We start from the raw sequence: 27,928 nt of genomic DNA on the forward strand, positions 1-27,928 counted from the left end.
TCTCTCTCTCCTTTATCTCTGTAGTGGATGGTCTACTCTGCCAGAGGATCAGTCCAGGTGTGCAGCGTGTCAGCAGGTGTTGAGGGATCCAGTCTCTATCACCTGTGGACACAGGTTCTGTAGACCGTGCATCACCAGATAATGGAAGAAACCTGCTCCTTCAGGAGACGATGACTGTCCTCAGTGTAGAAAGAGATCCAGAACACTTCCTGTACTACAGCACCTGAGTGAACCCAATGATACAAGATCTAAACCCTCAGCCATATTTGTTGATGACATGGCAGGTGACCAGAGGTCCCCCTATATAACTCTGTGAGGATACCACTAGCTGGAGTCAGAGTGTGACTGTCGCACCACTACAAGTTATTGTTGAAATGGAATGGAATAGTCCCAAAGGTGCAAAGATCAGTAGAAATCAAGTTCACCTACAAAAATGTACATGGAGTCTTTAACCCAAGTCTGGTATGAAGCTATGATTTCAGGATGTTCAGAACATTCCATTTTCAGATAGAAAGGTAGAACTGACCTGAAACAGGATACTGGGCCCATATCCACATTGCATCTCATAGTAGGAGTGGTGATCTACGATCTGTCCATATAATCTTATTCATTATTATCTAAACTGATCCTAGGCCTCTTCTGCACACAAGATGATGCACAATAGCTTCAATGAAAACCTTACAATAAAAACATTCTGAATAGAATTCTAGTGAATCCCTTGTCCTTCCAGGTGGTAGACTACTAACAGTAGTATTATAGTGAATCCCTTGTCAAATCAAAATCAAATCATCAAATCATATTTTATTGGTCACATACACATTTGGCAGATGTTATTGCGGGTGTAGCAAAATTCTTGTGTTTCTAGCTCCAACAGTACATAAAATATATAGCAAGTAATATCTAACGATTTTACAATAATACACACAATACACACATCTAAAGTGAAGGAATGGAATTAAGAATATATAAATATTTGGACGGAGCGGCATAGAAACAGTTTTTTAGTCTCTCGGTCCCTGCTTTGATGCTTTTGTACTGACCTTGCTTCTGGTTTATAACGGTGTGAAGACGCAGTAGCTCAGGTGGTTGTTGTCCTTGATGATCTTTTTGGCCTTCCTGTGACATCGGGTGCTGTAGGTGTCCTGGAGGGCAGGTAGTTTGCCCCCGGTGATGCGTTGGGCAGATCACACCACCCTCTGGAGAGCCCTGCAGTTGCAGACGGAGCAGTTGTCGTACCAGGAGGTGATACAGCCCAGAAGGATGCTCTCAATTGTGCATCTGTAAAAGTTTGTGAGGGATTTAGGTGCCAAGCTAAATTTCTTCAGCCTCCGGAGGTTGAAGAGGCGCTGTTGCGCCTTCTCCACCACACTGTCTGTGTGGATGGACCATTTCAGTTTGTCAGTGATGTGTATGCCGAGGAACTTGAAGCTTTCCACCTTTTCCACTGCGGTCCTTCCAGGTGTTAGACTATTAACAGTAGAATTCTAGTGAATTCCATGTCCTTCCAGGGGTTAGACTATCAACAGCGAGTCAGGTGTTCTCTGAATCTGGTCCTGGAGCTACTGGGTGTGAGCTCTGTGGCTATGTAGTGAAGCTACACAAAAATAGACTGTGCCAATGTTTGCTGCTGCATTAAAGAAACTATCACAACAATGAGTTTAATGCTGTTCTAAATGACATTAGAGACAGACTAGTATGTGGGCTACGGAGTGAAGCTACACAAAAGATACTGTTGACTGAAAGTAATCTGACCATGGCAAAGGACATTGAAATCAATGTGTCCATTGAACTAGCTGCTAAAGAGGCTCACCAGTTGATTAATCTAACAAACAGTTGATACATTTTAATCTCATACACAGGCTATACCTTCCACCTAGATAACATAATTTAACAGGCATAAAACCAAGGCTTTTACAGTTACAGAAGTCAACAAATGATAGCACCTGGGTAATAGGAGTGGAACTGGGGGCTACATGGCCTGGGTTAACCTCTACATCACCAGGAGGAGGAGTAGTAGAAGGGTACGGCTAAAGGCTATAAGAACTGGTCGTCTAGTGCGTTGGGGACAGAGAATAAAAGGAGCAGATTTCTGGGCGTGGTAGAATACATTCAAGGCATAATGTACAGACAATGGTATGGTAGGATGTGAGTACAGTGGACGGAAACCTATGCGTTATGTGACAATGAGAGATGTGTTTGTCTCTGGAGGCATCAATTAACGTAGGTGAGGCATGTGTGTGGGGTGGGACGAAAGAGCTATCTAAGGCATTTTGAGTGGGACTGACTGCTCTACAGTGAAATAAAACAATAAAAACTAGCCAAGACAGCAGTAGACAAGGCATATTGACATTAGAGAGAAGCATAAAGCAAACACAGGTGTTGATCAGGAGAGCTAAGACAACAACTGGTAAATGGCGATGAATGGGCAGAGCGGGTCAGTTAGGTACATAAAGGACCTGAGTTCGGCTGGGGCCGACAGGTAAACAAAATGAGGTACCGTGTTATTGAAACAGTCCAGGGGGCATCAGCGGTGTAGCCGAGTGATCATAGGGTCAAAAGAGCAGCAATAGGTAAGTCAGGGTGCTGTTCGGTAGCCACTACTACGCTGGGCAAGCAGGGGACACAGCGTTCAGAAAAGCTAGTGGGCCAGGGCTAGTAGACGGTTCTGAGGCGATATCGTAACAGAATAGCCCTAGAATTAGCCAGTATATGGGCCTAGCTCAAAGCTAGCTGGTGCTTGTTTCAGGACAGAGGCGTTAGCTCACAGTAGCCACTCGTTAGTGGCTGCCGGAGTAATGATCCGGTGTAATAATCCAGAGCGGCAGGAATCCGGTGATATGGTAGAGAGAAGCAGTCCGATATGCTCTGGGTTGATATGGCGCTCTGCAGACTGGTAGGTGATTGTCCGAGCTAAGGCTGGCTGATTCCGGGGGGAAAAAGGCGAGGACCACTAGCCGTGGCTCACAAAGACTATTAGCTAGTTAGCTGGCTAGCTCCAGATGGAAGTTCCAGTTATAAGGAATAAAAATAGCAGATCACATTCGGTGATCTGGCGGGTTGCAGGAAAGCATATTTAGTTCTTACGTAAAATAACTTTCTAAGATATATACGAAAAACACTGCCTTCTTACAAGGGATAAGACCAGGGATAAGACAAAGACAGATATGCACGTCCTACTGCACTGCTATCTTGGATTTGAAATAAATATCCTTGAATTTCCAGGGCAAAGCTTTGCCCTGAAGCAAGGATATGCATATTCCTGGTACCATTTGAAAGGAAACATTTTTTGGAAATGTAGGAGAATAACACAGGGAATGTAGGAGAATAACACATTTAGATCTGGTAAAAGATAATACAAAGAAAAAAACATATTTTAAATGGAAGAGAAAGGCCATAATGTATTATTCCAGCCCTTAATTCGTCAAATCTGTCACATGTACATTTCATTCAGTGGAATTGAGTTTATGCAGAAGCAAGATTGTTGTGTAAAGAATTAGACAAACATTCTACCGACAACAACATTTACAAACACCAAGAAGCCCAATAACAAGATCAGTGATATCTAAATGAAAAGTTTTTACAACACAGTGTGGTGATTCATTATATTAATGAATGACTTCAATGGTGTGTATTCATGAATATTTTACAATCATATGTTTACACACTAAAGAGATATTCTACATTGTTGCTCCGGTGTGTCTACCTGAACATGACCAGGATTAGAGTGAAACATCATGTTGTGTTTGACACAGGGACCACCTGACACAGGGACACTGAGGCGGCATCAAACCAAACATGAAACCCTGGATAGAGGGGCTCAGTGAATGTGGTGTAGAATGTGTACAGGTGGGTCAGTGAGTCAGATGAGACTCTGTAGAAGGACAGAGTGCCGGCTGGCCAATCCAGATACACTCCTACTCTGTGGGAGCTGGAGGGGGGGACATCTATGGTAGTGGGATTATCATTGTGCCAGGCAACAAAACTGTTGACAGAGTAAAACAGACTACAGGACTTGTCATTCCATCCAATCCCACTGTCATTACCACTTCCTTTTCTGCTGATTCCTTTATAAGTCACTCCTATGTAAGCCCCTCTCCCATTCCACTCTGCCTCCCAGTAACAGCGCCCAGTCAGACCCTCTCTACACAGCACCTGTTTCCAGTCAAATCTCTCTCGGTGATCAGAATACGGCTGCTCCTCTCTCCTCCATGTCACCTTTCTGTTCTCCTCAGACAGAGAGAGGTTTATGTTTACTGTGTTTGGGTCCTGTGTGAGATCACAGGCATCTGATGGATGAAACCAGAGACATTATTAGAAATCATCAGCATGAACACACACATTTCTAAAGTAACACGAACAGGCCACACATACACAGACACACACATTGTCAACGCAACACTTTCTAAACTTTTGTGTCCCTGATTTCTGCTTCTGTAGAACTACAGCTTATATTTAATATGACCAAGTAAGTAATGATGGTGGTGGTTGACTTTGACTGAACTTGAATTAAGACTTATTATTACTCATATTCTTCACAGCAGTCAACACTCACATTTTCTTAGCCCAGGTTTCATTGTGTACTCTCCACCATGTTCCACACTGTAGTGGTAAGATGAAGAACATTGTATTGAGTGATACATATTTTATTGAGAGATACATGTGAACGCACGCACGCACACACACACACAAACACACACCCACATAGCATATAACTTCGTCCAAGTGGTAGTAAGAATTTTTGTCTTAACTAGCCTGATAACTCAAACATGTCTGATATGAACATTGACATAAACCTTCTACATACTTGAGTTTCTCCAGTCTGCAGTGTGGATCCTCCAGTCCAGCAGAGAGCAGTCTGACTCCTGAGTCTCCTGGGTGATTGTAGCTCAGGTCCAGCTCTCTCAGGTGTGAGGGGTTTGATGTCAGAGCTGAGACCAGAGAAGCACAGCCTTCCTCTGTGACTTGACAGCCTGACAGCCTGCAAAGAGTAAAATCGTTTTAAAATAACACTGCTATTCCTTGGCTGTGAAAATAGAGAGGCAGTATATTTTTTCAACATATTCAGATACTGTATATTAGCGTCCTGAAACCGTCCATATCTATTCATAAATGGGTGTACTGTATACGATAAAAAATATAAATTATCAAAGTATTGCTTGTAGAGAGAAAATGTATATTACAAATATTCATTTCTTATTTACAATACAAGTGAAGTGACTCCAAAATGACATTATTCACCATTCATTTTCTATTGGAAAACACAACCAAAACAAACATCAAATGCATTCAACAAGTGTGTAGAGTAACAAGCTTGATGTAATCACAGTGGGCAAGGAATATGGGACCAAATACTACACTTTTGGCTACTTTAATACACTATAAGTGAATTTATCCAAATAATTCCGACTTTATCAAATGGGAGAACTAGATATAGAAAAGTGCTTTCACTTCTAAACGGTTAAACAGATATGTATAAATACCTTTAAATAAAAGTTGGCATTCTGTACTGTGGCCTAATATGAAGCATTCAATCTGAAATTCAAAATGCTGGAACATAGGGCCTAATGTAAAACTGGATTTATTATGGATCCCCATTAGCTGCCAAAGCAGCAGCTCCTCTTCCTGGGGTCCAGCAAAATTAAGGCAGTTTATACAATTTTAAAAACATTACAATATATTCACATCACACTGTGTGGCCTCAGGCCCCTACTCCACCACTACCACATATCTACATATCCACCATATAGTGCGTATGTTATCGTGTGTGTGTGTGTGTGTGTGTGTGTAAACTTCACTGTCCAAGCACATATGGTGTGGACTATGTGTGCCTGGTAAACACGTGGATCTGGTGAACAGTTACCATTTGTTGACCAAATACAGGAATACAGACCTCAGTGTCCCCAGTTTACAGTGGGGATTCCCCAGTCCAGCAGAGAGGAGCTTCACTCCTGAATCCTTCAGGTCATTGTTACTCAGATCCATCTCTCTCAGGTGTGAGGGGTTTGACCTCAGAGCTGAGACCAGAGAAGCACAGCCTTCCTCTGTGACTCCACAGCCTGACAGCCTGCAAAGATTAAAATAAATGTTATAACCATACTGCTATTCTTTAACTGTGAAAATAGAGAGGCAGTATATTTTTCAACATGTTCAGATACAGTTTATCAGTGTCCTGAAACCTGCCATATCTATTCATAAAGATGGCGCCGATGGAGATGGCAGTATCGCGGCTAGCTCTCAAGCAACTCTGCTGTTTTGTTTATGTACTATTGTTTATGTTTTTAGCTCAGGAATTGTTTTGTGTCATAATTTACTGCCGGATATTAGAGCAGCGGTAACTCACGAGAACATCCAGCATTACAACCTCCCTGGAGCGGATCCTTTGTTTACTTTCCCGAGAGCAATCGAGTTTATTCCAGAGACTGACCCAAAACAACGGCAGCGAAGGCGAGGTACTCGAGGCAGTCTTCTGGTCCGACTCAGGAAATGTGCACACCACCCACCGCTCCCGAGTATTTTACTAGATAATGTTCAATCTCTGGATAATAAATTGATGAGCTCTGCTTCACAGAAACATCTCTCCTCTCTCTCTATATATATATACTGTCTGACTCTGTAAAGCCAGTTGGATTCTCAGTACACTGCACAGACAGAAACAAACATCTCTCTGGGAAGTAGAAGGGTGGAGGTATATGTTTTATTATTAACGACTTATGGTGTAACTGTGATAACATACAGGAACTCAAGTCCTTCTGTTCACCCGACCTAGAATATCTCACAATTAAATGCTGACTGTACTATCTCCTGAGATACTTTTTGTCAATAATAGCCACAGCGGTCTATATCCCCCCCAAGCGAATACCACGACGGCTTCACTGGATTTTATGCAAACTGGAAACCACATATCCTGAGGATGCATTTATTGTAGCTGGGGATTTTAACAAAGCAAATTTGAGGAAAAGGCTTGTGAAATTCTATCAACATACTTATTGCTGTACTCGCTCTGCTAAAACCCTCGACTATTGCTATACTACCTTCCAGAATGCATAGAAGGCCCTCCCCCGCCCTCCATTCGGCAAATCGGACCCATGATTCCATCTTACTACTCCCCTCCTATAGGCAGAAACTCAAACAGAAAGCACCTGTGTTAAGGACTATTCAAATCTGGTCTGACAAATCGGAATCCATGCTTCAAGATTGTTTTGATCACGCGGACTGGGATATGTTCAGAGTAGCTTCAGAATATCGACACACATACCGATACGGTGAATAAGTTTAACAGGAAGTGCATAGGAGATGTTACATTTACATTTAAGTCATTTAGCAGACGCTCTTATCCGGAACGACTTACAAATTGGTGAATTCACCTTCTGACATCCAGTGGAACAGCCACTTACAATAGTGCATTTAAATAATTTAAGGGGGGTGAGAAGGATTACTTATCCTATCCTAGGTATTCCTTGAAGAGGTGGGGTTTCAGGTGTCTCCGGAAGGTGGTGATTGACTCTGCTGTCCTGGCGTCGTGAGGGAGTTTGTTCCACCATTGGGGGGCCAGAGCAGCGAACAGTTTTGACTGGGCTGAGCGGGAACTGTACTTCCTCAGTGGTAGGGAGGCGAGCAGGCCAGAGGTGGATGAACGCAGTGCCCTTGTTTGGGTGTAGGGCCTGATCAGAGCCTGGAGGTACTGCGGTGCCGTTCCCCTCACAGCTCCGTAGGCAAGCACCATGGTCTTGTAGCGGATGCGAGCTTCAACTGGAAGCCAGTGGAGAGAGCGGAGGAGCGGGGTGACGTGAGAGAACTTGGGAAGGTTGAACACCAGACGGGCTGCGGCGTTCTGGATGAGTTGTAGGGGTTTAATGGCACAGGCAGGGAGCCCAGCCAACAGCGAGTTGCAGTAATCCAGACGGGAGATGACAAGTGCCTGGATTAGGCAGGGTCGTACTCTGCGGATGTTGTAGAGCATGAACCTACAGGAACGGGCCACCGCCATGATGTTGGTTGAGAACGACAGGGTGTTGTCCAGGATCACGCCAAGGTTCTTAGCGCTCTGGGAGGAGGACACAATGGAGTTGTCAACCGTGATGGCGAGATCATGGAACGGGCAGTCCTTCCCCGGGAGGAAGAGCAGCTCCGTCTTGCCGAGGTTCAGCTTGAGGTGGTGATCCGTCATCCACACTGATATGTCTGCCAGACATGCAGAGATGCGAATCGCCACCTGGTCATCAGAAGGGGGAAAGGAGAAGATTAATTGTGTGTCGTCTGCATAGCAATGATAGGAGAGACCATGTGAGGTTATGACAGAGCCAAGTGACTTGGTGTATAGCGAGAATAGGAGAGGGCCTAGAACAGAGCCCTGGGGGACACCAGTGGTGAGAGCGCGTGGTGAGGAGACAGATTCTCGCCACGCCACCTGGTAGGAGCGACCTGTCAGGTAGGACGCAATCCAAGCGTGGGCCGCGCCAGAGATGCCCAACTCGGAGAGGGTGGAGAGGAGGATCTGATGGTTCACAGTATCGAAGGCAGCCGATAGGTCTAGAAGGATGAGAGCAGAGGGAGAGAGTTAGCTTTAGCAGTGCGGAGCGCCTCCGTGATACAGAGAAGAGCAGTCTCAGTTGAATGACTAGTCTTGAAACCTGACTGATTTGGATCAAGAAGGTCATTCTGAGAGAGATAGCGGGAGAGCTGGCCAAGGACGGCACGTTCAAGAGTTTTGGAGAGAAAAGAAAGAAGGGATACTGGTCTGTAGTTGTTGACATCGGAGGGATCGAGTGTAGGTTTTTTCAGAAGGGGGTGCAACTCTCGCTCTCTTGAAGACGGAAGGGACGTAGCCAGCGGTCAGGGATGAGTTGATGAGCGAGGTGAGGTAAGGGAGAAGGTCTCCGGAAATGGTCTGGAGAAGAGAGGAGGGGATAGGGTCAAGCGGGCAGGTTGTTGGGTGGCCGGCCGTCACAAGAAGCGAGATTTCATCTGGAGAGAGAGGGGAGAAAGAGGTCAGAGCACAGGGTAGGGCAGTGTGATCAGAACCAGCGGTGTCGTTTGACTTAGCAAACGAGGATCGGATGTCGTCGACCTTCTTTTCAAAATGGTTGACGAAGTCATCTGCAGAGAGGGAGGAGGGGGGAGGGGGAGGAGGATTCAGGAGGGAGGAGAAGGTGGCAAAGAGCTTCCTAGGGTTAGAGGCAGATGCTTGGAATTTAGAGTGGTAGAAAGTGGCTTTAGCAGCAGAGACAGAGGAGGAAAATGTAGAGAGGAGGGAGTGAAAGGATGCCAGGTCCGCAGGGAGGCGAGTTTTCCTCCATTTTCGCTCGGCTGCCCGGAGCTCTGTTCTGTGAGCTCGCAATGAGTCGTCGAGCCACGGAGCGGGAGGGGAGGACCGAGCCGGCCTGGAGGATAGGGGACATAGAGAGTCAAAGGATGCAGAAAGGGAAGAGAGGAGGGTTGAGGAGGCAGAATCAGGAGATAGGTTGGAGAAGGTATGAGCAGAGGGAAGAGATGATAGGATGGAAGAGGAGAGAGTAGCGGGGGGGAGAGAGCGAAGGTTGGGACGGCGCGATACCATCCGAGTAGGGGCAGTGTGGGAAGTGTTGGATGAGAGCGAGAGGGAAAAGGATACAAGGTAGTGGTCGGAGACTTGGAGGGAGTTGCAATGAGGTTAGTGGAAGAACAGCATCTAGTAAAGATGAGGTCGGCGTATTGCCTGCCTTGTGAGTAGGGGGAAGGTGAGAGGGTGAGGTCAAAAGAGGAGAGGAGTGGAAAGAAGGAGGCAGAGGAATGAGTCAAAGGTAGACGTGGGGAGGTTAAAGTCGCCCAGGACTGTGAGAGGTGAGCCGTCCTCAGGAAAGGAGCTTATCAAGGCATCAAGCTCATTGATGAACTCTCCGAGGGAGGGCGATAAATGATAAGGATGTTAAGCTTGAAAGGGCTGGTAACTGTGACAGCATGGAATTCAAAAGGAGGCGATAGACAGATGGGTAAGGGGAGAAAGAGAGAATGACCACTTGGGAGAGATGAGGATCCCGGTGCCACCACCCCGCTGACCAGAAGCTCTCGGGGTGTGCGAGAACACGTGGGCGGACGAAGAGAGAGCAGTAGGAGTAGCAGTGTTATCTGTGGTGATCCATGTTTCCGTCAGTGCCAAGAAGTCGAGGACTGGAGGGAGGCATAGGCTGAGATGAACTCTGCCTTGTTGGCCGCAGATCGGCAGTTCCAGAGGCTACCGGAGACCTGGAACTCCACGTGGGTCGTGCGCGCTGGGACCACCAGATTAGGGTGGCCGCGGCCACGCGGTGTGGAGCGTTTGTATGGTCTGTGCAGAGAGGAGAGAACAGGGATAGATAGACACATAGTTGACAGGCTACAGAAGAGGCTACGCTAATGCAAAGGAGATTGGAATGACAAGTGGACTACACGTCTCGAATGTTCAGAAAGTTAAGCTTACGTAGCAAGAATCTTATTGACTAAAATGATTGAAATGATACAGTACTGCTGGAGTAGGCTAGCTGGCAGTGGCTGCGATGTTGACACTACACTAATCAAGTCGTTCCGTCGAGTGTAATAGTTTCTACAGTGCTGCTATTTGGGCTAGCTAGCTAGCTAGCAGTGTTGATTGCGTTACGTTACGTTAAAAGAACAACAATAGCTGGCTAGCTAACCTAGAAAATCGCTCTAGACTACACAATTGTCTTAGATACAAAGACGGCTATGTAGCTAGCTAGCTACGATCAAACAAATCAAACCGTTATACTGTAATAGTTTCTACAGTGCTGCTATTCGGGGGCTAGCTGGCTAGCTAGCAGTATTGATTGCGTTACGTTACGTTAAAAGAACGACAATAGCTGGCTAGCTAACCTAGAAAATCGCTCTAGACTACACAATTGTCTTAGACGTTAGCTAGTTGCTTAGCTAGCTGCTGGGCAGATAGCAGTGTAGACTACGTTAGGGACGACGAAATACGATAATTACGCAATTATTATTATAGACAAATCAAACCGTTGTACTTTAATGAAATGTAATGAAAGGTTATACTACCTGCGGACCGAAGTGTAGATGCGACCGCTCGCAAACAACCCTCCTACCCCTCCTACCTCGCAAAAATGTTGTACCCACTGTGACTATTAAAACCTACCCCAACTAGAAACAGTGGATAGACGGGAGCATTCGCGCAAAACTGACCAGGGCAAGAAGACTGGGAATATGGAAGAACACAAACGATGTAGTTGTTCCCTCCGCAAAGCAATCAAGCAGGATAAACATCGGTATAGGGACAAAGTTGAGTCTCAGTTCAACAACTCAGAGTTACAGTGGCAGGGTCTACAGACAATCACGGATTACAAAAGGAAAACCAGCCACGTCGCGGACACTGACGTCTTGCTTCCGGACAGGCTGAACACCTCGCTCACTCGCTTTTTAAAATAGATTTTTTTCCCACCTTTATTTAACCAGGTAGGCCAGTTGAGAACAAGTTCTCATTAACAACTGCGACCTGGCCAAGATAAAGCAAAGCAGTGTGACAAAAACAACGACACAGAGTTACACATGGGATAAACAAACGTACAGTCAATAACACAATAGAAAAATCTGTATACAGTGTGTGCAAATTCAGTAAGGAGGTAAGGCAATAAATAGGCTAATAGTGGTGAAGTAATTATAATTTAGCCATTTACACTGGAGTGATATATGTGCAGATGAGGATGTGCAACTAGAAATACTGGTGTGCAAAAGAGCAGAAAAAAACAAAACAATTGAGGTTGGTAGTTGATTGGATGGATGGGCTACTTACAGATGGTGTACTGTGTACTGCTGCCGCGATCGGTAAGCTGCTCTGGCAGCTGACACTTAAAGTTAGTGAGGGAGATATGTCACCAACTTCAGTGATTGTTGCAATTCGTTCCAGTCATTGGCAATTTGTTCCAGGCAGTGGAGAACTGGAAGGGAAGGCGGCGTTGGCTTTGGGGATGATCAGTGAAATATACCTGCTGGAGCGCGTGCTACGGGTGGATATTGCTATGGTGACCAGTGAGCTGAAATATGGTAGAGCTATACCTAGCAAAGATTTATAGATGACCTGGAACCAGCGGGTTTGGCTTACCTAATATGTAGCGAGGAACAGCCAACGAGAGCATACAGGTCGCAGGGGTGAGTAGTATATGGGGCTTTGGTGACAAAACGGATGCCACTGTGATAGACTGCATCCAATTTGTTGATTCGAGTGTTGGAGGCTAATTTGTAAATTACATCGCCGAAGTCAAGGATTGGTAGGATAGTCAGTTTTAGGAGGGTAAGTTTGGCAGCATGAGTGAAGGAGGCTTTGTTGCAAAATAGGAAGCCGATTCCAGATTTAACTTTGGATCAGATATGCTTAATGTGAGTCTGGAAGGAGAGTTTACAGTCTAGCCAGAAACCTACAGTTGAAGTTGGAAGTTTACATACATCCTAGCCAAATACATTTAATCTACATGTTTCACAATTCCTGACATTTAATCGTAATAAAAATTCCGTCTTGGCTCAGTTAGGATCACCGCTTGATTTTAAGAATGTGAAATGTTAGGTAGCCTTCGGATAGCCTTCCACAAGCATCCCACAATAAGTTGGGTGAATTTTGCCCCATTCTTCCTGACAGAGCTGGTGCCTGACAGTCAGGTTTGTAGTCCTCCTTGGTCACACATGCTTTTTCAGTTCTGCCCACACATTTTCTATAGGATTGAGGTCAGGGCTTTGTGATGGCCACTCCAATACCTTGACTTTGTTGTCCTTAAGCCATTTTGCCACAACTTTGGAAGTATGCTTGAGGATCATTGTCCATTTGGAAGACCCATTTGCGAACAAGCCTTAACTTCCTGACTGATGTCTTGAGATGCTGCTTCAATATATCCACATAATTTTCCTCCCTCATGTTGCCATCTATTTTGTGAAGTGCACCAGTCCATCCTGCAGCAAAGCACCACCACAACATGATGCTGCCACCCCGTGCTTCACGGTTGGGATGGTGTTCTTCGGCTTGCAAGCCTACCCCTTTCTCTTCCAAACATAATGATGGTCATTATGGCCAAACAGTTCTATTTTTGTTTCATCAGACCAGAGGACATTTCTCCAAAAAGTGTGATATTCATCCCCATGTGCAGTTGCAAACCGTAGTCTGGATTTTTTATGCCGGTTTTGGAGCAGTAGCTTCTTCCTTGCTGAGCGGCCTTTCAGGTTATGTCGATATAGGACTTGTTTTTACTGTGGATTTAGATACTTTGTATCTGTTTCCTCCAGCATCTTCACAAGGTCCTTTTCTGTTGTTCTGGGATTGATTGGCACTTTTCACACCAAAGTTCATCTCTAGGAGACAGAACGCGTCTCCTTCCTGAGCTGTATGACGGCTGCGTGGTCCTGTGGTGTTTATACTTGCGTACTCTTGTTTGTACAGATGAGTCCCATGGTGTAACGAACCTCGTCGTCCTCTTCTGAAGAGGAGAAGCGAGAAGGATCGGAGGACCAAAACGCAGCGTGGTAAGTGTCCATAATGTTTATTTTAAAACAAACTGAACACTACGAAATACAAAACAATAAACGTGAAATTAACAAAACAGTCCCGTGTGGCGACTAACACTGACACGGAAGACAAACACCTACAACCCAAAACTGAAACCCAGGCTAACTAAGTATGATTTTCAATCAGGGAAAACAATTGACAGCTGCCTCTGATTGAGAACCATACTAGGCCGAACTCAAAAACCAACATAGAAAAACAAACAGACTGCCCACCCAACTCACGTCCTGACCATACTAAAACAAAGATAAAATAACAGAACTAAGGTCAGAACGTGACACATGGTGTTTATACTTGCATACTATTGTTTGTACAGATGAACGTGGTACCTTCCCAAGGATTAACCAGACTTGTGGAGGTCTACCATTTTTTCTGAGGTCTTTCTTTTGTTTTTCCCATGATGTCAGGCAAAGAGGCACTGAGTTTGAAGGTTTCGCTTGAAATCCCTCCACAGGTACACCTCCAATTGACTCAAATGATGTCAATTAGCCTGTCAGAAGCTTCTAAAGCCATGACATAATTTTCTGGAATTTTCCAAGCTGTTTAAAGGAACAGTCAACTTAGTGTATGTAAACTTCTGACCCACTGGAATTGTGACACAGTGAATTATAAATGAAATAATCTGTCTGTAAACAATTGTTGGAAAAATTACTTGTGTCATGCACAAAATAGATGTCCTAACCGACTTGCCAAAACTATAGTGGTTGAACTACTTTTATTGACTCCAACCTATGTGTATGTAAACTTCCGACTTCAACTGTAGGTATTTATAGTTGTCCACATATTCTAAGTCAGACCCGTCCAAAGTAGTGATGCTAGTCGGGAGGGCGGGCGGGTGCAGGCAGCGATCGGTTGAAGAGCTTTGAGGATAATACAGTGCTACTGACGCGGCCCGCTACCAAAGACTGTGGGCTTTCCTTCTCCATGGCCGACATGAGTAAAACATTTAACTTCTTGGCGCACCCATCCCGTTAGCGGGATCATTTTCGTCAACATCCGCTGAATTGCAGAGCACCAAAACAAATTAAACTACTAAAAATATTACATTTTCATGAAATCACAAGTGCAATATAGCAAAACACAGCTTAGCTTGTTGTTAATCCACATTGCGTGTCAAATTTCAAAAGAGCTTTACAGCAAAAGCAATCCAAGTGTTTATGTAAGGACATCTCTCTCAGCAGACAAAACATTACAAATAGCTAGCAGCAAAGTAGATTGGTCACGAAAGTCAGAATAGCAATAAAATGAATCGCTTACCTTTGATGATCTTCGGAAGTTTGCACTCCGAGACTCCCAGTTACACAAATAAATGTTCCTTTTGTTCCATAAAGATTATTTTTATATCCAAAATACCTCCATTTGGTTGGCGCGTTATGTTCAGTAATCCACAGGCTCGAGCGGTCACGACGGGGCAGACGAAAATTCCAAATAGTATCCGTAAAGTTCGTAGAAACATGTCAAACGTTTTTGATAAATCAGTCCTCAGGTTGTTTTTACAATAAATAATCAGTAATATTTCAACCGGACCATAGCTTTTTCAATAGGAAAAGAGAGAAAATGTCTGCTCCAAGCTGTTGCGCATACAAAACCCTGCTGGCACCCAGCCATCCACAGACGTGATGTGATCGTTCTCGCTCATTTTTCAGAATGAAAGCCTGAAACTACTTATTTTCCACCATAATTTGCAAATAAATTCATTAAAAATCCTACAATGTGATTTTCTGGATTTTCTTTAGTCATAGTTGAAGTGTACCTATGATGAAAATTACAGGCCTCTCTCAGCATTTTAAGTGGGAGAACTTGCACAATTGGTGGCTGACTAAATACGTTTTTGCCCCACAGTATGTCTAAAAACTGTTCACACCAAGTGGAAGCCATAGGGAGAGGAATTTGGTTGATATCCCTTTAAATGGAGGGAAGGCATGTAATGGAACAGGGAGATTCATTTCTCTTAGGCACTTCCGGGTTGGATTTTCCTCAGGTTTTCACCTGCAATATCAGTTCTGTTATACTCACAGACAAAATTTTGACAGTTTTGATGCATTTTCTAGCTTCTGGGCCTGAGAAACAGGCAGTTTCATTTGGGTATGTTTTTCATCCAAATCAAAATACTGCCCCCTACACTCAACAGGTTTTAAGAGTGTTAATCCTCGCAAGGATGCCGGCCTAGATGGCATTTCTAGCCACGTCCTCAGAGCATGCACAGACCAGCTGGCTGGTGTGTTTACAGATATATTCAATCAATCCCTATCCCAGTCTGTTGCCTCTTTACCTAAAAAAGCTAAAGTAATTGAACTAAATGACTATCCCAAAGCTCTCCAGAGGGTGGTGCGGTCTGCCCAACGCATTACCGGGGGCGATCTTCCCGCCCTTCTGGACACCTACAGCACCCAATGCCATAGGAAGGCCAAAAAGATCATCAAGGACATCAACCACCCAAGCCACTGCCTGTTCACCCCGTTATCATCCAGAAGGAGAGGTCAGTACAGGTGCATCAAAGCTGGGACCGAGAGACTGAAAAACAGCCTCTATCTCAAGGCCATCAGACTGCTAAACAGCCATCACTAGCACATCAGGGAGTGGCAGCCTATAGACATAGATTAGGAATCACTGGCCACTTTAAGGAAATTAAACACTAGCCACTTTAATAATGTCTCTGTATCTTGCATTACTCATCTCATATGTGTAAACTGTACTCTATACTATTCTACAGTATCTTAGTCACTTTAATGGTTTGTAAATATTGCATCACCCATCTCATATGCATATAATGTATTCTATACTATGCCACTGTGTCTCAGTCCAATGCTGCTCTGACATATATGTATATATTCATAATCCATTCCATATTTAGAACTACCTGTATTTTAGGTATATGTTGTGAAACTGTTAGATATTACTTACTTACACCTGCAATAACATCGGCTAAAAACGTGTATATGACCAATAACATTTGATTTGATTTAAATGGATGTATCATTACTAGACATTACAAATGATCAAAGTATTGCTTGTAGACAGAAATATGAAGTACAACTATTTGATTAGACTATCCAGACCAGTTTAAAAAGCAGTATCAGTCAAAAAACTGAGGTATCAGATTGAGATTGCATTGAGTATACAGTCCACACTAAGGCTGTTTACTACATTTAAAAAAACAAACATTTGTCGACCGAATGTCATCTGTTCTTTCAATCAATGATCGAGACGGCCTACCTATAGGCCTACATTGACAGGAGTGCTCCAAACAAAAGACAATTACTACATTGACAAAACTCATAAATGGAATGAAATAAACCAGAAATTTGTCTCACAAGTTTAGCATAGGTTGTGCACTATGAGAAACAATGTGTCCACTCCGACAATGAGAAGGGGAAGACTGAAATAATATAATGAATATAGTAAAATAAATTACAGTAACAAACATTGTAGATTAGGCATAAGAATTAACGGGTGAATGTACTACTGGTGATATATGTAACGGGAATTGATTAACAATCAATCTGTTATCACTTGTTGACAAAATACAGGAATACTGACCTCAGAGTCTCCAGTTTACAGTGAGGATTCCCCAGTCCAGCAGAGAGCAGCTTCACTCCTGAATCCTTCAGGTCATTGTTACTCAGATCCAGCTCTCTCAGGTGTGAGGGGTTTGACATAAGAGCTGATACCAGAGAAGCACAGCCTTTCTCTTTGACTCCACAGCCTGACAGCCTGACAGACAAAGAGATCATGATTTCACTAAACACACTGTTAATTTAATACCAGTAGTGTAGAAGGACAATGGCAGACGAATTTGGTTTATTCTCTCAAACAACATATAGATTTATCTTCCGTCTCCTAGAATTGTATGGTCATATTGTTATACTAATGTGAACATCAATGCATTGATTCAATATGTTTTTTAATATAATATATCAGTTCTCTAAACGGAATATTTCTTCCTGATGATTAGTACTTAAATGTCATGTTTGTACTCACAGAGCAACTCTGGAGGCTTTGACCACTGGCAGCAGCCTCAGCAGACCTTCCTCTGATCTGGAGTATTTCTTCAGGTCAAACACATCCAGCTCCTTTTCTGAAGTCAGCATCACAAAGACCAGTGCTGACCACTGTGTAGGTGACAGTTCTTCACTGGAGACACTTCCTGATCTCAGGTAGCTTTGGATCTCCTCCACTAGAGAATGGTCATTCAGTTCATTCAGACAGTGGAACAGATTGATGCACCTCTCTGGAGAGGGATTCTCCTGATCTTCTCCTTGATGTACTTGACTGTTTTTTCATGGCCCTGTGAGCTGCTTCTTCTTGTTGTCAGTAGACCTCGTAAGTGCTTCTGATTAGACTCCATTGAGAGGCCCAGAAGGAAGCGGAGGAAAAGGTCCAGGTGTCCCGTCTCACTTTGTAATGCTTTATCCACAGCACTCTTGTAGGAAGTAATTTCAGGCTTGTCTCTGAACAGAGCAGAAAAGTACCTGGATGTTGATTGCGGTTTGGCCATTAGATTCTCATTGTTGTTGATGAATGAGAGGAACACATATACAGCAGCCAGAAACTCCTGAATGCTCAGATGCACGAAGCAGTACACCTTTTCCTGGTACAGCCCACATTCCTCTTTAAAGAACTGTGTGCACAATCCTGAGTACACTGAGGCTTCATTGGCCTCAATACCAGCCCTTTTCAGGTCTTCTTGATAGAAAATCAGATTGCCCTTGACAAGCTGTTGAAAAGCCAGTTTTCCCAGTGACAGAATGCTCTCTTTATTACAGTGTGGACCTGTCTCTTCTTTCCCAAGATACTTTTCATTCTTCTGTTTGGTATGGAACTCCAGAAGGTGTGTGTACATCTCAGTCAGAGTCTTGGGCATCTCTTCTCTTATGTTTCAGCATGTGTTCAAGGACTGTTGCAGAAATCCAACAGAAGACTGGAATGTGGCACATGATGTGGAGGCTCCTTGATGTCTTTATGTGTGAGATGATTCTGCTGGCCAGGTCCTCATCATCACTGAATCTCTTTCTGAAGTATTCTTCCTTCTGTGGGTCATTGAACCCTCGTACCTCTGTCACCTGGTCAACACACCCTGAAGGGATCTTATTGGCTGCTGCAGGTCGGGTAGTTATCCAGAGGAGAGCAGAGGGAAGCAGATTTCCTTAATGAGATTTGTCAGCAGAACATCCACTGAGGTTGACTTTGTGACGTCACAACAGATCTTGTTCTTTTTGAAGTCTAGGGGCAGTCGGCACTCATCCAGACCATCAAAGATGAACAGGACTTTGTACTTGTTGTAGTTGGAGATTCTTGATTCTTTGGTTTCCATTGAGAAGTGATTGAGAAGTTCAATCAAAGTGTGTTTTTCCTCTTTCATCAAATTCAGCTCCCGAAAAGGGAATGAAAGTATAAATTGGACATCCTGATTTGCTTTTCCTTCAGCCCAGTCCAGAATGAACTTCTGCACAGAGACTGTTTTTCCAATGCCAGCGACTCCCTTTGTCAACACAGTTCTGATAAGTTTGTCTTGTCCAGTTAAGGGTTTGAAGATGTCGTTACATTTGATTGCAGTCTCTGGTCTTGCTTGTTTCCTGGTTGTTGTCTCAATCTGTCTCAGCTCATGTTCATTATTGACCTCTCCTTTTCCACCCTCTGTCATGTAGGGCTCTGTGTAGATCTTATTGAGAAGTGTTGGGTTTCCTTGTTTAGCGATCCCCTCAAATACATATTGAAACTTCTTCTTTAGATTAGACTTGAGTTCACTTTGGGAAATCACAGCAATCTCATCTGAATGAAGAAATAACACAACACAGAGGATATTAATATTAGGTCTGTTTTAATGCCTACATTATTGTAGGACTTTGTTATGAAGATGTAAAATCGTAATAATTAATTATTAACTTCTTTGGGGGTAGGGGGCAGTATTGGGTAGCTTGGATGAAAAACGTGCCCAAATTAAGCTGCCTGCTAATCAGCCGTAAAAGCTAGAATATGCATACAAAAATTTAGATAGAAAACACTCTGAAGTTTCTAAAACTGTTTGAATGATGTCTGTGAGTATAACAGAATTCATATGGCATGCAAAAACCTGAGAAAAAAATCCAACCAGGAAGTGGGAATTCTGAGGCTTGTAGTTTTTCAACTCAGCAACCATTGAAGATACAGGGTGATATTAGTTATGTTTCACTTCCCAAGGCTTCCACTAGATGTCAACAGTATTTAGAACCTGTTTTGAGGATTCTACTCTAAAGGAGGGGCTCATAAGGGCTCTTTGAGTGAGTGGTCTGGCAGAGTGCCACAGCCTCGGTCTGGCGCGCTCACGTGAAAGGTACCTACGTTCCTCTTCATTTGTACAGACAAAGGAATTGTTGGAACATTAATGAAGTTGTATGTTATAAACATCCTAAAGATTGATTCCATACTTGGTTTGGCATGTTTCTACGGACTGTAACGGAACTTTTTGAACTTTTCGTCTGACTTCCGGCGCGACCTGAACGCGCTTTTGGATTTGTTTACCAAACGCCCTAACAAAAGAAGATATTTGGACATAACTCATGGACATTATCAAACAAATTAAACATTTATGGTGGAACTGGGATTCCTGGGAGTGCATTCTGATGAAGATAATCAAAGGTAAGTGAACATTTAAAATGCTATTTCTGAGTATTGTTGACTATCCAATATGGCGGGTATCTTTTTGGCTGCTTTGTTGTCTAAAGGCTGTACTCAGATTATTGCATGGTTTGCTTTCTCCGTAAAGTTTTTTTTAAAATCTGACACAGCGGTTGCATTAAGGAGAGGTTTATCTAAAGCATAATAGTCTATCTTTATCAATGTTTATTATGAGTATTTGTAACGGCGTTCTTCGTTTGTCGCAAGAAAGTCGGACCGAAATGCAGCGTGCTGGTTACTCATGTTTTTAATGAAACAATCGTGGTACATGAAATAACTGAATAAAAATACAAAAACAACAAAACGGAACGTGAAACCTAATTACAGCCTATCTGGTGAAACTACACAGAGACAGGAACAATCACCCACGAAATACAAAGCGAAACCCAGGCTACCTAAATACGGTTCCCAATCAGAGACAACGAGAATCACCTGACTCTGATTGAGAACCGCCTCAGGCAGCCAAACCTATGTAACACACACCCCTAATCAGCTACAAATCCAATAACTAAAAAAACCCACTAAGAATTACAACAAACAATAAACCCATGTCACACCCTGGCCTGACCAACTAATTAACTAAAACACAAAATACTAAGACCAAGGCGTGACAGTATTTCTGTAAATTGATGTGGCTCTCTGCACAATCACTGCATGTTTTAGAACTACTGAAGTTAACGCGCCAATGTAAACTCAGATTTTTTTTTAGAGAAATATGAACTTTATCAAACAAAACATACATGTCCTATGAGTGTCATCTGATGAAGATCATCAAAGGTTAGTGATTCATTTTTCTCTAGTTCTGCTATATGTGACTCCCCTCTTTGCCTGGAAAAATGGCTGTGTTTTTCTGTGGCTTGGTGGTGACCTAACATAATCGTTCGTGGTGCTTTCGCTGTAAATCCTTTTTGAAATCAGACACTGGCTGGATTAACGAGAATTCTATCGTTAAAATGGTGTAAAATACTTGTATGCTTGAGGAATTCTAATTATGAGATTTTTATTGTTTTGAATTTGGGGCCCTGCACTTTCACTGGCTGTTCGGGGGGGTTCCGCTAGCAGTCCCAGACAGGTTAAACTCCTGTATAAATATGTAAATGTTTTCATAATGCAGTACTCCCTGGTTTAACTGATTATATAATTATTGATGGTATTATTAATGTTGTCTCTCCCTCTCTCTCCCTCTCCTTGTCTCTCTTCTCTTCCCTCTGTCTAAATTAATCAACACAACACATCCATGCTGTTACTTGACAAGGTCACTAGGTGTTGTGTTAACCCATTTGTTCCCAATACTAATATAAACTAGATCTACACCTGCATATCTCAGCCCAAAGACCCATACGAACCAGGTCTGTGGCTATGTCCCAATGCTCTCATAAACCAGGTCTACCCTAGTGAAAGAGACACAAAACAAATATTTGTTAAATTATTACACTAATTTAGTTTATTGGTCTATACATGGCCAATTCCCCCTGAAATAATAAAATCAAATCAAATGTATTTATACAGCCCTTCGTACATCAGCTGATATCTCAAAGTGCTATACAGAAACCCAGCCTAAAACCCCAAACAGCAAGCAATGCAGATGTAGAAGCACGGTGGCTAGGAAAACTCCCTAGAAAGGCAAAAACCTAGGAAGAAACTTAGAGAGGAAACAGGCCCTGAGGGGTGGCCAGTCCTCTTCTGGCTGTGCCGGGTGGAGATTATAACAGAACATGGCCAAGATGTTGAAATGTTCATAAATGACCAGCATGGTTAAATAATAATAATCACAATAGTTGTCGAGGGTGCAACAAGTCAGTACCTCAGGAGTAAATGTCAGTTGGCTTCTCATAGCCGATCATTAAGAGTATCTCTACCACTCCTGCTGTCTCTAGAGAGTTGAAAACAACATGTCTGGGACAGGTAGCACGTCCGTCAAAAATCACCAATATAAACATATCTAAAGGCTAATGGATAATGTTAAAATCAATTGTAACATCATCTTGATCTAGTATATCCATACCCCAACTCGGCTGAGAAAATTATGTTGTATCTTTATATCTAGTTTCCTGCAATTCTACACATTTTGCTATCATATGTTATGTTCTATGTATCATTTGATATGTTTTGGGGGCCCCTAGAGGTCGGGGGCTTCTTGATGAGGTCACTAGGTCTTGTGGTTATGATGCTACAATACGGAGTTACACAGCTAAAACTGTACTTTAGCTACAACTTTTAAATGTTTGTTATAAAACAGCATTCAACATGGAGGCAGACAGCTCTTACCTTTATACAGTGCGTTTCTGGCACTGCTCTCCTGCTTCTCATCTTCAGCGTCCACCACGTCCTTATCCTGTTTATGACTCTCAAAGCCTTGTGGGAGTTCTGGACTAAGAATCCTCTTGAACATCTTCATCTCGTTCTTCCGTTGGTTTCTGTGGTCAAAACATGAGATTACATCTCATCCAGCACACACACTCAGGGAGGGAATGTTATGTTTGTTTAATATTTTGGATCCACTTTACATGCGGTGCAGGTTATAAGGCCTTCATAAAGCCTTTATTAACACTACATAAGTGTCACAAATCATCTATAACCGTATGTCATGCTCTATAAAGTGTTCATGGCATAACTGTGTGACATACCCACCAATGTCAAATGTGACATAACCCACTATGTCAAATATGATATAAACACGTGTTTCATAAAAGGTGGCATAAGCATCGCTTAATAAAGGCTTTAGAAATCAGGATAGTGAGTTCTATTCCCGCGATCACTTTAAGGTTGGAACTAACATGCAGTACCTCCAGCAGGAAGGGAGGCAAGAAACATTGCAGTATGTCCGCCAGCTCAGGAACAAGCTACACTATTCAAAGCCCTGTGTAATGTTCAGCACATTGATGGACTTAAAACTTAATGTATGTGTATTGTTAAAAAAAATGTCAAAAAAGGAAATGTATAGTTTAAACATATCTTGAATGTTTATTTCAGTTGTTAGTGAATTTCCCTAAGGGTTATTACATTGGTGTTTACATCATTAAGCCTTTATGTATGTGTTATGAATGACCAAATGTGTCCGACTTCATAGTAAGTACAGCATCATATGATAAAGCATGTATGAATATGTTATGAATGATTAAAGGTGTCTCACTACAAAGGAAGTATTACAGGACACTACATAAAGTGTCAATAAGCATGTTATTAATGTTCTGCTGATTTATGACAGTCCTCTGATGATCCATAGGTTACAGTAGGGTGTGAGAGGTATCTAAATGGGTTGATGGACCTGCAAAGCTTGCATTTGTGTCTGTTTGTGTGTGTGTGGATGTGTCTATGTCAGAGCCAAGATGATTTCCCAACCTGGGAAAGGGGATACCTAGTCAGTTACACAACTGAATGCATTCAACTGAACACATTTAACCCAAACCCTCTGAATCAGAGAGGTGCCGGGGGGCTGCCTAATCGACAGCCACGTCTTCGGCACCCGGGGAACAGTGGGTTAACTGCCTTGCTCAGGGGCAGAACAACAGGTTTTTACCTTGTCAGCTCTGGGATTTGATCCAGCAACCAACACTGTAACCACTAGGCTACCTGCCGCCGAGACTAACACACCAGGTATTACTCTTCTGTTCCCATGGAGACCATGGCTTGATTACAACCTGTTACAATGGTGCTAAAATTTTGTGGCTGAGCTTTCAGCGGGGAGTGGGTGAATGTGTCAAAGACCTGACTGGACCCAGTACATTTACATTTACATTTAAGTCATTTAGCAGACGCTCTTATCCAGAGCGACTTACTGCACGGTTTGGCTCATTTTTGTTGTGTGCATGTTTGTGTACTGAGGAACATGTGATTTGGTTCCAGAAGAAAGACACCTTCAATTTATTTTAGGTTGAAGGCTTTCATCGAGGTAAGTGTTTCTTGGTGTAATGTCTTCCCCAGGCTATTGCACACACAGCACATACACTGACCATACAAAACATTAAGAACTCTTTCCATGACAGACTTACCAGGTAAATCCAGGTGAAAGGTATGATCCCTTATTGAAGTCACTTGTTAAATCCACTTCAATCAGTGTAGATGAAGGGGACGGAGACAGGTTAACGGATTTTTAAGCCTTGAGACAATTGAGACATGGATTGTGTATGTGTGCCATTCAGAGGGTGAATGGGCAAGACAAAATATTTAAGTGCCTTTGAACAGGGTATGGTAGTAGGTGCCAGGGACTCTGGTTTGTGTCAACAACTGCAACGCTTCTGGGTTTTTCACACTCAACAGAGTCATGACTCTCTCCTTGGTGAGGATCAAAGGTGCCAGATCAGCTTGGACAAATGGCTGACAGATAGCCGGTTTTGACACCTTAACACATGGTCATAAATTGTGTGCCGCAAAAGGGTCTTTCTTGCCTGCAGTATTGGGAAAGGAATCTGCTGTGTGTAGAGAGAGACTCTTTCCGCCAAAAGCTTTTTTTAAAAAAAAAAAGGTAAACATGTAACCTTTTTCCTGACTTCTGAATGTTCGTAATGTTCAGTGGGGAGCTCAAGAATAATCATGACATATTGTTTATTATTTTGTGACGTCATTAAAACGAAATAACTAACTCTGAAAGGGTACCCAGTCTACCAGTCAAGTTTACATCTAAATGTTGTATGAAATATATGATTAAGTATAAGAGTACTTTTGTGAAGATAGCAATGTGATTTTAGCCTTCTAATGAGATAATTGTTTTAATATAAACTTTTGCCCAGTCAGTAACCATGCCCAAGGTAGCACAGACAATGTGTCGGCGTGATGGAACGCCCCCTTTTTACCAGAGTATAAAAGCCTTCGTAACAAAATTTACATCGGACCAGCAAGAGTGAAGTGCAAGCTCAACGTTACAAATGGTTGAACCTCTACAGATCAGGAAACGTGAGACGTTAGTCCACACGTTTGAAATGGTGAGAAACTCTGAAACTCTCAATCTCTACACAAGAAGAAACTCACTAGACCGTAGCATTACCAGTCTACAGCTGGCATGTAAAGCAGTCTAGAACATTTGACTATAGACACAAGGTGGGAAGGACAATCCTCTCAGACAACCGTTGGTACATCTGAAGTATCTATTCTAACGAACACTCCACTCGAAGACAAGCTGAATCTCACACTGAAGTGGGATTGGACACTCAAACCCTTTTTGAGAAAGTGGTTCAACAGAGAGACAACGATCAAGGACAGCGACGCGTAAATATATACGTTGCATTTCTTATCCGGATGAGCGGTGATTAGGTGCTAAGTATTCTTTTTCCATGAGCGTAGTTTCCAGATGTTACAACGATAGTTTGAATCTCTGACTCTCCCTTTCTGACCCTCCCCTTTTTATAACCAAGCAGTCATGCTGTTGTTAGTCCAGTATGGACCTGTTTTCATTGTATATTCATTGTGGTTATGTCACATTTGACATTGGTGGTTATGTCACAGTTATGCCACATTTATGAACCCTTTATAAAGAATGATATACGGCTATAGATGCTGTGTAACATATTCATGTAGTGCTTATGAAGAAGGCATTATGAAGGCTTTATGAAGACCTTAAGAAGGCATTATAAGCTACACGTAATTTAAAGTGGGAAAAATATGGTGTTAGGACTATGAAAATGTATAAAAAAGGACAAGCCTGTGGATAATGAAAGCAACAAAAATGTATGGGAAAATGTGAGAGGAGAAATTACTAGAGACAGTACTGTTTAACTCACTGATCATGACCCATGAGCTCTTGTTACCTTTTTTCAGTAGATAAACATCTCTTTCTGAAGTCTATAGGTAGTCCCATAGACCTGTTCATGGACACACAGCTGTCTGTTCTCTCCTGCTTGATTGGGCTTCAACACAACCGAAACAAACATTACTACAGTCTCTCATTTACTCTGAACTCAGATGGGGAAAATGAGAAGCTTTTACTGTTTAAAGAAATTATGAAGGAAATTTGTTTTTGTTCCACTGTCTAATCATGGCATGGGGTTGATCAATGACGCCTTGACGGTTTCCACATTTTGTTACGTTACAGCGTTATTCTAAAATGGATTAAATGGATTTTAGCATTTTCCGTCCGTAAGAAACTGGGTTAAATGAACTGGGTCAAATGAAGATAAAGTGCATTTATCTGAAGATATCTAGGTGAGACAACCACATACAATACATTCGGGAAATCTTCAGACTCCTTGACTTTTTTCGCATTTTGTTACGTTACAGCCTTATACTAAAATTGATTCAATAAAAGATTTTTCCTCATCAATCTACACAAAATCAAATCAAATTTTACTTGTCACATGCTCTGAATACAACAGGTGTAGTAGACCTTAGTGAAATGCTTACTTACAAGCCCTTCAACAATGCAGTTTTAAGAAAATACCTACAGAAAAGTAAGCGATAAGAATAACAAATAATTAAAGAGCAGCAGTAAATAACAATAGCGAGGCAATATACAGGGGGTACCAGTGTCGAGGTATTGAGGTAATCATGTACATGTAGGTAGAGTTATTAAAGTGGCTATGCATAGATAATAACAGAGAGTAGCAACGTTGAAGGGGGAGGGGGCAATGCAAATAGTCTGGGTAGCCATTTGATTAGCTGTTCAGGAGTCTTATGGCTTGGGGTAGAAGCTGTAACCCATAATGACTAAAGAAAAACTGTTTTTTAGAAATGTTTGCACATGTATTAACAATAGAAAACAGAAATACCTTAATTGCATAAGTATTCACCCCTTGCCATGAGACTTGAAATTGAACTCAGTTACATCCTGTTTCCATTGGTCATCCTTGAGATGTTTCTAGAGCTTGATTGGAGTCCACCTGTGGTGCATTCAATGGATTGGACATGATTTGGAAAGGCACACACCTGTCTATATAAAAGGTCCCACAGTTGACAGTGCATTTCAGAGCAAAATCCAAGCCATGAGGTCTTGAGACAGCTAAGAGACAGGATTGTGCCGAGGCACACATCTGGGGAAGGGTAGCAAAAAATGTCTGCAGCACTCAAGGTCACCAAGAACACAGTGGTGGGAAGCATGGTGGAGGCAGCATGTTTTTCAGCAGCAGGGACTGGGAGACTAGTCAGGATAGAGGGAAAGATGAACTGAGTAAAGTACAGAGAGATCCTTGATGAAAACCTCCTCCAGAGCACTCAGGACCTCAGACTGGGGCAAAGATTCAACTTCCAACAGGGCAACAACTCTAAGCACACAGCCAAGACAACGCAGGAGTGGCTTCGGGACAAATCTTTGAATGTCCAGAGCCCGGACCTGAACCAAATCGAATATCTCTGTAGAGACCTGAAAATAGCTGTGCAGCGACCATCCCCCTCCAACCTGACAGAGCTTGAAAGGATCTGCAGAGAAATATTGGTGAAACTCCCCAAATACAGGTGTGCCAAGCTTTTAACATCATACCCAAGTAGACTCGTGACTGTAATCGCTGCCAAACAAAGTACTGAGTAAAGGGTCTGAACACTTATGTAAATGATTTATTTCTTATATATATCATTTACATTTGCAAAAATGTCTTAAAACCTGTTTTTCTTTGTCATTATGGGGTATTGTGTGTGGATTTATGAGGAACAAAAACTATTTAATCCATTTTAGAATAAGGCTGTAACGTGTAACAAAATTTGAAAAAAGTAAAGGGGTCTGAATATTTTCCAATATATATACAGTGCCTTGAGAAAGTATTCGGCCCCCTTGAACTTTGCGACCTTTTGCCACATTTCAGGCTTCAAACATAA

General features: G+C 42.7%; 1 pseudogene; it reads right to left on the reverse strand.

Annotated features, from left to right (window-relative positions):
* Nucleotides 1-3,371: 3,371 nt before the first annotated feature.
* The window catches only part of LOC135538511 (NLR family CARD domain-containing protein 3-like), a 32,465-nt pseudogene continuing 7,908 nt past the window's right edge, over nt 3,372-27,928 (reverse strand).

Source organism: Oncorhynchus masou, unplaced genomic scaffold, assembly GCF_036934945.1.
Source record: "Oncorhynchus masou masou isolate Uvic2021 unplaced genomic scaffold, UVic_Omas_1.1 unplaced_scaffold_974, whole genome shotgun sequence".
Classification (NCBI taxonomy): Eukaryota; Metazoa; Chordata; class Actinopteri; order Salmoniformes; family Salmonidae; genus Oncorhynchus; species Oncorhynchus masou.